Source organism: Panthera uncia (genome assembly GCF_023721935.1).
Source record: "Panthera uncia isolate 11264 chromosome A1 unlocalized genomic scaffold, Puncia_PCG_1.0 HiC_scaffold_17, whole genome shotgun sequence".
Lineage (NCBI taxonomy): Eukaryota > Metazoa > Chordata > Mammalia > Carnivora > Felidae > Panthera > Panthera uncia.
In genome coordinates, this window is record NW_026057577.1 from 115,393,715 (window position 1) to 115,404,172 (window position 10,458).

The following is a 10,458-nucleotide window of genomic DNA, read 5'->3' on the forward strand; positions in this document are numbered from 1 at the left end:
TGTTTCCTTAGCTGATTGCTAACTGTGCATTTAATATATCAAATATATCTGTAAAAAAATATTTGTAATGTTTTTATAGAATATAACAAACTATGATTAGCAATATTTTCCCCCCAGTACTTGATCACAGGAGCGACCTCTTGTGTTCAAAGGGGAGATTAGACCCTCTCCTGACAAAAACGGACTTATTTTGACCTTTGCATATTCTGTTAGGTCAAAAATGTATCTTTCAGAACAGCAGTTGTGTGAATCCCCTGCTGTGAGCTCCTCTACTGATGAGAGAAGCAGCAGCATATTGGTAGTGACAAAGTATAGTCCCAATTACTTCCCCATCACCCCAATATACTTCACAGTGTCTTTGAATATAAAAAATATCCTGAGATTTAGTAAGTTTCTCTTGAGTCTGTGACATCCGCCCGTGTGCACTTGTATGCACTTTCCATAATACAGCTATTACACGTGGGATCTTAAGCCCATGTGTCTTGTGTGCTGTTGCTTTCTTTCTGTGGTTTAAAATTTAAGCATTCCACATCAAACTTAGTGCCAGATACAGAGTCCTGAACAAATATGTTCTCAGGCTACTTTTCAAAAATCGAAATAGGTTTTAATTGCATTTGAAAAGTGGCATTACACATTTAGAATGTATTTATTTCCCAAGAAGCTCTGACAGATATAAGTGAATTTTAAGTCAGTTCTTTGGGAAATTATGTACAGAAAGGGGAAAACAGCTTTTTCCTTTTCCACTAAGATTGGGAAGGAAAGGGATTGTTGATCAGCTTTCTCTGAACTATGGGTTTGTTTGGAAACTTATTCCCAGGAAGGTGAAGCTCTCTTTAGCCCACATCAGAATCAGGTTTGAAAGAGTAAAATAACAATTGGACTGCCAGTTTTTATGAGTAAGGTATTCAGATAGAAAAAAAATAAATATATATATATAAATGACAGAAGGATTTATCTTTTGTGATATCCAAAAAACCTGCAATTTGAGCGTCAAGATGAAACATGAACACATTTTATTCACCTTAGAAAATAGGTATGGAATGTATGTATACACTCCATTCCTCTTCTCATTTTTACTTTTTCTGTGTAGTCTTAATCATGTAGAGTAAGGGTATATAAACCATCAGTATCTTAAATTATATCCAAGGGTCAGATAGAAAAATGTGCATTTAAAGGGAATAATGGTTAACCATTTATATTCCATGCTGGAATTAGGGTGTGGATGCTTAGAGCCAATTTGACCCTCTTCCAGTTGTTTTAGGTGGTGGTTTACCAAGGATGAAATCAAAAGAATCTGCACTCTAATTTCAGAGGAAAAGGGAAGAGATCTTCTTTCTGTACCATGGGTTTGAAATGATTGTCTCTCTTTCCTTTAATTGTTCCTTAAAACAACAACAACAACAACAAAAAAAACAAGCAATGATAATAATAAAGGCAGTTGTTAACAACAACAACAAACCTTCAGTTGTGATTCTCATTTTATTGACGAGGACTCCTGCTGCGAAAGTGGTTTTGTTGGTGTCAATTGCTTTATTAACCAGTTGAAACAATCTGGGTGAATGAGCAAGAATCTTCTGCAGGCTGAACTTCCTAGCCTGCGCTTCTGGCTGGGTTCAGGTAGCTGTTTATGTCACCAGTGTTCCCGATGTTCGTAGGCGGCAGCGCAGGAGGCAGCGTTCTTGTGCGGTCTGCTGCTCGATTCCCAGCCTGGATAGAATTCCACGCTCCGGGCAGCGGGGAAGCCACAAACCTCAGATCAGTCTTGAGAATGCCAGGTTCCGCTGTTCATTGCAAGGAGGAGTTCGACCAATCGAGGACAGAAATTTACACCATTTAAAATTGTGCCTCTGGAAATACTATGATCGCACAAAAGTGGCTGGCAGTGTGAGGTGAAATCTTTTTCTTCCCTTTCCTGGGGAGAGGGTGTTTTTGTTTTTGGAACTGTTCAGTGGCTAGGAACAGGTAATTTTTAACTGGACTAGAGTTCGGCTTAGAGCCCAGGTTGGAGCCAGTGAGTGCAATGTGCTGAGAGGTTCTGGCCCAAGGACTCACTGAAACCTACATCTTGCAAAGCTTTCATTAAATGTATCGGATTCTCGCCGGGGTAGTTGGGAGTCTGGAGAGGAGAACAAGCTTTATCTCCCAAGTCCTGGACGATTCTCTCAAAGCTGCCATATCTGCACTAGATCTAGCAAAACACCCACGGGCCCACCCGAGCTTTCAGGAAACCGGGAGCAAGTTAACTCAGTCTAGTTGATCAAATGACATTCTTTCTGAAAGAAATAACACCCTTTCCCCCACTGCAATTTTGTCCAACGGGCAGCTCTGAATTTAGCGCCAACGGATTGATTTCCACCGCCCGCTGGAGGTTTACTGGGAACGAGTGGAGGAGGGGAGGCCAAGGTACCTTGGAGGAGGTCAAGAGGAGGAGGAGGAGGAGAAGGAGGAGCAGCAGAAAATTACCAGCCAAGCGGGGGAGGGAATTGGAAGCCCGGAAATCTATCAGGATGCCTCAAATAACCTTCCCTTACTCTCAGAATTCAGCGCTCAAAAATCAGCCTCATTGCAAGGTGTCCTGGACCGGAGTCCTCGGGTGGGTTGCGGAGGTGATGTCAGTTATAGCTACTTCCGATGAATTTAACTGGTGGCTAAAGTGTGTCGGGGCTGTTTAGTGTAGCTGAGAGTTGCGTGGGTCGGGGCTGTTTTTAAGGGGAGAGGCAATCATCGGTGGCACCCACAAGTAGATTCTGTGAGTGGAAGAGAAGGTGGGTTCGGGGCTGGAGAAAAAAAAAATCTTCAAATCTTGGAAAAAGATCAGTTCGAGAGAGATTTTAGGGACAATTTTCAAGGTTGCTGTCTGCTTCAACATCGCGGAGGTGAATGAGAGGATAGAGCTCGGGTCTTGTGTGCGTTTAGAATTATCTGCGCCTCCGGATCCACATTGTTAAGAAAACTCATCAATTCTTTGAGACTTCACGTTGAGAGGCGGATTTGTCCTGCTCCTCTACCTGCTAAATATCGAGAAAAGGGGCTCTGGAGACGACCTCTTACAGAAAGAATGTCATTTGATCAACTCAACTGAGTTAATGACTTGCTCCGGAAAGGGTCAAGAACGCCTTTCCTTCCCACCCGCGCAGCTGCGGGGACGCCCTGGTCAACCTCTCTACCCCAGGTGGCCTCTCAACAAGGGCCCAGGAGCTCCTGTCCTAGGGTTCTTTTCGGGCTCAGAGTCCTGCGATCAAGTTTCTGATATTTCCAAAAACCTCCATGCTTCCATGTTCCAGCACATTGTCTCTAGAAATTTAGCCTAGCCTGGGCCCGGAATCAAAGAGCGTGAAACAAAGAGACACCCCCCACCCTCACCCCCACCACCCACCACCGCACCTCCGGATCCCCTGGGCCTTATGCCTCCAGGATTTCCAATTTGCCAACCTTCTAGCTGGGCCCCCACCCCCACAGGGTTCTGCACTCAAGGGCATTTTCCGATTCCATCTTCCCATTGACAAAAGAGGAAAAATCGAACTGAATCTACATCCCCTGCCCTCACTCATGCTAGACTTGAGGAGAAAATCAAAGTCACGAAGACCTCTCTCCTTGCTAGGTTGGCAAGAGCAGCTCCTGGAGAGGCCACTCGGTTCCTTAGTGTGAATCTCCTTGCCACCCACGTTTGGGACCAGAGCCCGGGTTGCCCTGGGTCGCGCTTTGGTGGGCCCAGCTGGGGACGAGAAAGCAAAGGTGAATCCGGTCACCGGTAGCTCTGATCACTAAAAAAGAGGGGTCCCTGCCTGCCTACCACCTGGAGCTGTCTGCTGGGGGGACCTTCCAACCTCCTAAATACGAGGTGGAGGAAAAAAGTTCAACCTCGGGCTGTGGCCTCAGAGATGCAACCCTCTGAAGGTTAAACTTTCCGTTTTAGGTTGTTTCCTCCTCCGCTGGTGCAACACCCCGGGTTTCCCCAAAATGAATACACTCGTGGAAATCAAAGAATCAAGGTACTATTTTAATTGCTTCAAACTCTGTCAAATCACCTCTTCATGCCATCTGCCAGAAGTTCAACTTTCTCTGAGTGCCTACATTCCAGAAAATTGTAAGGACAACATTCCCTCTGCATTCGTTTTGATGGCAGCGTCCGGAAAGGACAGTATAGTTATTAGTGCACAACATTTGAGAGAATAACTTAATTCTTAATATCGTCCCCAGAATACACACACCTCAAAGTATTAGTTGCCATTTTTTCCCCAAGTTTATTCCATTCACTCTGTGTTGGAAACGTTGAATTGGAAAACGAGAGAAACCCCTGCGGCAGCGAGATTCACTTCTGTGCTCAACTGTTGGGCGGGGGACCCACAGGGGCTGATTAGCAGAGAGACAGGCTCCTTTGTTGATTTCAGAGTTCACCAGCCAAGATATAACAATTACCTTGATGCCTTTTCTCAATTGTCTATTGTTGACTTATTTCTGCAGTTCCATCCGCTGTACAAAATTCTATCCAAAAAACTATTAAAAACATAAGTAAAAGTATAGTAATGGTAACAGACTACTTTAAATGGCTTTGTTTATCATTTATATATACCTCATACACATCTATGAAATATATCAAAAGTGTATGTAGCACATCCTTTATGTATAATACATATAATTATATGCTAATGCAACATCATTTTTATATCATAAGTTAATACCATAAAAGAAAGTTTGAAATGCTATTTCTAATACACATAACACCCTCTGTCCAAGGAAATAATTAGCAGGCTTAAAACTGATATTTGGAGGTGTTTCTATAGAGAACAAAATCTGAAACTCCGAGAACCGAAATCCCATCAAATATGATGGTACATAACAAGGTTGCTACAGATTAATAATATAAGAAAATAAGTTTCCTGTTTTGCACAATCTCATTTTATTTTACTTGTGCACATAAAATTTCTTTACCATTTAACTGTTCCAAAGTCTCTGATCACATCATATCGGCCAGAAATAAAAATCTGCAAGTCTGCATAATGCTTAAGGAATTACTATAATTAACTTTTTTGATTTGACAATATTGTGCTCACCTTTATTTAAGTGTAAATATTAATATATTACAGGTAATATAACTGTATAACTAGATAATATCACCATGTCATAATTTACAAGAAATTAATATAAAGTAAAAGAGCGAGTATAAACTTCTTTTCATAATGGCTATTTAGGGTCTGTTATCAAAATATAGTAATAAGATTCATATGTGTGATAAATAGGTTGCTATCCACTCTCCTATCAGAGAGTTCAATCTAGTTATAAAAACACTGAACTATTATTATATGATGTATGCTCTCACTTGAAGGTAGCTAAATTGATGTTTTGCCATATTTTAAGAACCCTTTCCCTACTCCCTAGATACATGTAACAGCCTAGAAAGATCACTGCATATTGAACTGTAATGCTAAATCAGAAATTATATTATTACTCATAACTAGCATCCCGCTGACTTTCACTTAAATATCAGGACCCAAATTATTTTACATCTCACTTCAGAAATGTGGTACAACGTGCTATTTAATCTTCTTGGCCTAGTCTTAGAATTTATTATACACTCTCCTTTTTATGAACCACACAAACCATTGGTGGTAGTGACGAGAAGCACTGTATATAGTTTCACTGGCTTTGGATTCTTGTATGGTGTATGAAAAAATAAAAATCATATCTTATAGGTCTTGATGGTGTATGCCTTCCAATCTTGAGATGTTGATTTAGTTGTCCTGAATGTCACATGATGTGCCTCTCCATAATCCTGTACCCAAGCCATTGCAGAATTGCTGACGTGACTTTGGTGTGCTGTGCCAGGGCAAATATATTATTTTGAATTGTGCCAGCAGTGAGGAAGACACATGAGTATAGCTCTCAGAGTGGAAGAAAAGGTGAGTGGATGGAAAATCACTCTTTCCGAATAAGGTGGTAGAGAACGAATGGAGTGTATATGACATTGTCAGCCATCAAAAGAGAGGATGAAAATAGGCGTTAGGCCAAGATGAGAAAAGTATTCAGTTTTGAGAAAGTAAAGAGAAAGCTTATTGAGGAAAGAGAAGAGTGAGGTAAATGTCAAGAGAAACAAAGGAAAGGAACAGGCTTTGGTGACCCAGTTCGTCCTGCTAGACTGTGCACGCACTGAAGGGCAAAATCCAGATCTTTATTAGTAGTAGATGGAGGTTGGGAGAGTAGGTGAAGACTGGGAAAAAGTGGACTTCATATAGTTACTTTAATCTGGCATTTAAAGCTTCACAACTCTGATTTAAGAGATTTCTTTTTCTTTTTCTTTCTTTTTTTTTTTTTGTGAAAAGTAGATTGGCAGTTTTTCTAAGTTGCATTGCATCTTTAAATATATACTAAAATGCTTACAAAAATAAGCTCACTGTTGGTAAACTAACAGCATAGAAAAGGCAGACCATATGTGCCAGAAATATCGTAAAATTGATTCCTACCTAGATAGATAGATGATTGATAGATAGATCATCTATAGATGATAGGTAGATAGATAGATAGATAGATAGATAGATAGATAGATAGGCAGGCTTATTTAACAACAGGATTCAGGACTCAGAAAAAAGACTAGATCTAAGAAGGAATTAAAAAAAAATGGCTTCAAAGGTTTCTGGAGTTTTGTTAGCCATTGCTTTTTCTACAGATTGGATTATATACAAAGTGTAATTCATATATTTGGAACTGCTCGCTTAAACCACAATAAAAGCTGCCTTATGTTCCAGTTCATGCCAGCAACTTGAAGGGCTGCCTGCAACTTTGCTGTTAGGTTAGCGTTTCTGACCTGGCTTCACGTTCTCCTAGACTGTTTCTTCTGATGTGAGAAGAATGTAAGCCCAAACCACCAGGGAGCATTCTTCACGCCCATGCACTTGAGAGAGTTTGGGTGTCCAAAATGTTGAAAAGGTCAGATACAGTTGTTCTCATAGAATCTATTCTGGAGGTCACAGGGTCAGAATGTCTGCACATGTGCACAAACCAACAGGCCCATAAAAGCCTGATAGGAGGCAGCAGTGCCCCATAAAAGGTCACACCCAGCCAGAATCCAACAACATTTGAAAGGCGTCTGCTATAGAGAAGAAATATGAGACTGACAGCGTTGGTAGGGGCAGCAGCAGAGAGAGATGGATGGGGATTAATCATGGTAAAATACTGAGCAAAAGAGACAGCAAATTCTGCCAAGCATGAATACTCCACTCACATGTTTCACAAAGCACACTCTTCAAAGTATGAGCCGATTGGCCAAGGTCAGGTTGATCTTTGCTAGGCTAAAAGAAGCAGCTGCTGAGTGTATATCCGGGCCAATGGGGAACACCTAAGGATTTTTTTTTTTTAATTTTTTTTTTTTTCAACGTTTTATTTATTTTTGGGACAGAGAGAGACAGAGCATGAACGGGGGAGGGACAGAGAGAGAGGGAGACACAGAATCGGAAACAGGCTCCAGGCTCTGAGCCATCAGCCCAGAGCCTGACGCGGGGCTCGAACTCACGGACGGTGAGATCGTGACCTGGCTGAAGTCGGACGCTTAACCGACTGCGCCACCCAGGCGCCCCACCTAAGGATTTTTAATGTTAAAAAAATTATTTGCAGTTCAACAGTAGAAAAACTCCTGATAACACATGGTAACCAAAATTGCATTCTCTCTGTGTGCTCATGCCGTGAACTTTGGGGTATTACCCACTTATAAGGATTATTGGTTGTCATTAACCTGTGGGTCTCCAGGAGTTTTCTTTTTAAAGATTCCCCTTGTGTTTCTAGATTTAGCATCTTGCCTTATTTCATAATCTGTCCTCATCACGACACCTTTTGTGCAAGCAAAATATGCTACATGACAGCCTTTGGAAGACTGAATAGGTAGCCCTAAGCAGTGCAGTTTACAGGGCTCTAAGCAAGGGGCCACGACCGAAATAGCATCCCTTGCTCCATCAAGGCTCGCCGACTACCTGGTATTTACTTCCTTGACACTCATAAAGCCTCTTTAGTCTTCAGGTATTTTTGTTTAGTTTTGTTTGTTGGTTTTTAACTTAAATACTGAAGCTTTCTGTAGGTGATTTTTTTTTACCGTTTCTTTATCTTTTTGTACTATTATGAAAGCTTTTATAATAAGCATGCTGACAATAAGAAGGAAAAAAGAAAGACGTTGAAAAGGAAACAAAAATGATAGACCTAAAAACAAGTGGCACACATTGAAATACCACTCAACAGGGAAAAGAAATGAACTATTGAAATGTGCTATCACCTGGTTGAAACTCAAAATAAATATGCTGAGCGAAAGAAGGAAGACCGATAAGTGAACACTGTGTTATTCCATTTATATAAAATTCTAGGAAATACAGATTAACATAGAGTGACAGATCCACTGGGGCCTGCGGATGGGGGTTTAGTGACAGGGAGAGGCAGCAGGGAGGGATTGCCAAGGGGCTTCAGGAAAATTTTGGAAGTGATACATCTTTTGGAGTTTCATTATCTTGACTGAAGTGATAGTGTCACAGATATCTAACTATTATCTATCTACCTACCAAATCATACATTTTCAATATATACAGTTTATCATATGTTAATTATACTTCAATAACGCTATTAAAAATAGATCTCAAGAAAGGGAGAAACTGAGTATTACATTGCCTTGATCTTTATTATTATTGTTATGATTATTATCATTGTTATGTACTTTTTACAGTGAGGTTATAGGGCAGAGGGCACATGCACAGCAGTGTATGCGATGAAATCAGGTGTTTGAAGGGAAAGAAGAAGAAACGTACCTCAACCATTAGCCTGCCTGGTGTTTTGTCAGTAATTGCTCAAGAACACCAATCTGAATTTTCTGTGACCTACTTGTGTATTCTTAAGCACTTTTCTGTCCTCTTGGAGTTTCAGGGTTAGGGATGCTAGCATACACTTTGAAGAAAGCTTCTCAAATATGCTGCCTTCCCCAAAGTCAAATTAATTCTATAATTTCCAGCACTTTGGGGGTAATTTTTTATGATATCACTTTCTATTTTGTTTAGGTGCAGGTCTTTTTTGTTTTTTTTTTTTTTAAGTATAGGCTTTCTACCATTCCCCAAAACTCTTAAGTTTTTAAGGAGAGAGTCCATTTCTATGCCATTATTATAAACCATTGGCTTTCTGCAAATCTTTGATGAACTATCAAATGATCTCCCAGCCAGATTGTTGGAGTCCTGCTGCCTTTGGCTGAATTTCCTCAGATGTCAGTAGCTGGCTGGTTCACCAGAACAAAATTCCTGAACACTCTGTTCTGTTGTCCAGTGGGTCCTAGAGGCAGCCTTATTTATGTCTGAGCTCTTCATACCCTTTGGGCGTTGCCTCCAATACCTGGCTGCAGCCTGCGGCTTCCCAGACAGGTTAGCTACCTTCCTCTTTCTTTCCTTTGTGGATGGGTCTCCAGCATGTTCCCAGCTCATCCCTTCTTCCTTGTAAACTTAAATTGCCGTGAGCTGACCTTCATATCTGATCTTCAAGTAGTCATGTTGTTGCTGTCTTTAATCATTCAGCAACACATAGGCTTTGTTGTGAGGCAGAGAGAAGGTAAAGGGAAATGATTTAAACGTGATGGTGCTTAAATAGAAGATTTATTTCTCTTCATGTTTTGGATTTGGGGGTTATACATCACTGATCAAGGAAAGGATCAGGCAGTTTCTCTGCCTGTGGCTCATATTTGTGGGTCTTTCCACAGGACAGGGCATGAATCCAGTGGGTGAACAAATAGCTGTTAAAGACAGGAGAGGATATGAGGCATTTGGGGGCAGAAGAAATGGAGCAAGATCAAGAATATTAGTGTTTATTAGAAACCTTTCTTTTGCTCTGGTCAGAAGCTTACTTTTTAATATGCTTCTGTACTTCTATAGGCATTCTGCTTGGAAAATTATCTCCTGCCAGAAAACTTCTAAAGTAGAATAAAAGGACACTGAAAGACTGATGTTAGGAAATTTGTTTTTCTCTTTGTCGAAGAGACTGCCATTTGTTCACCAAATTTCCATGCCCCTTCCACCCATCGTCTTTCTTGCTAATAGAATTCTATTTCTGTTTGCTGCTTATTAGGTATTTCCAGCTAAAACACTCTATTTCTTAGCCTCTCTTGTAGATAAGAGTGGCCAGTAAGACATAAGTGGAGGTTTCTGTGTGAGTCTTCTGGGAAAACTACTTAAAAGGGTAACAGACAACTAGCATGTACCTCCTTTGCTCCTAGTTTTTCTCCTTCCCCTTTTCCTCCTCCTCCTCCTCCTCCTCCTCCTCCTCCTCCTCCTTCTTCTTCTTCTTCTTCTTCTTCTTCTTCTTCTTCAAGGCTTCCCAGCTTTTCTGTCTCTGAGACAGAGAGAGAGAGAATAAGCCAGGGAGAGGCAGAGGAAAGGGTGAGAGAGAATTCCAAGCAGGCCACACACTGTCAGCACAGAGCCCAATGTGGGGCTTGATCCCGTGACC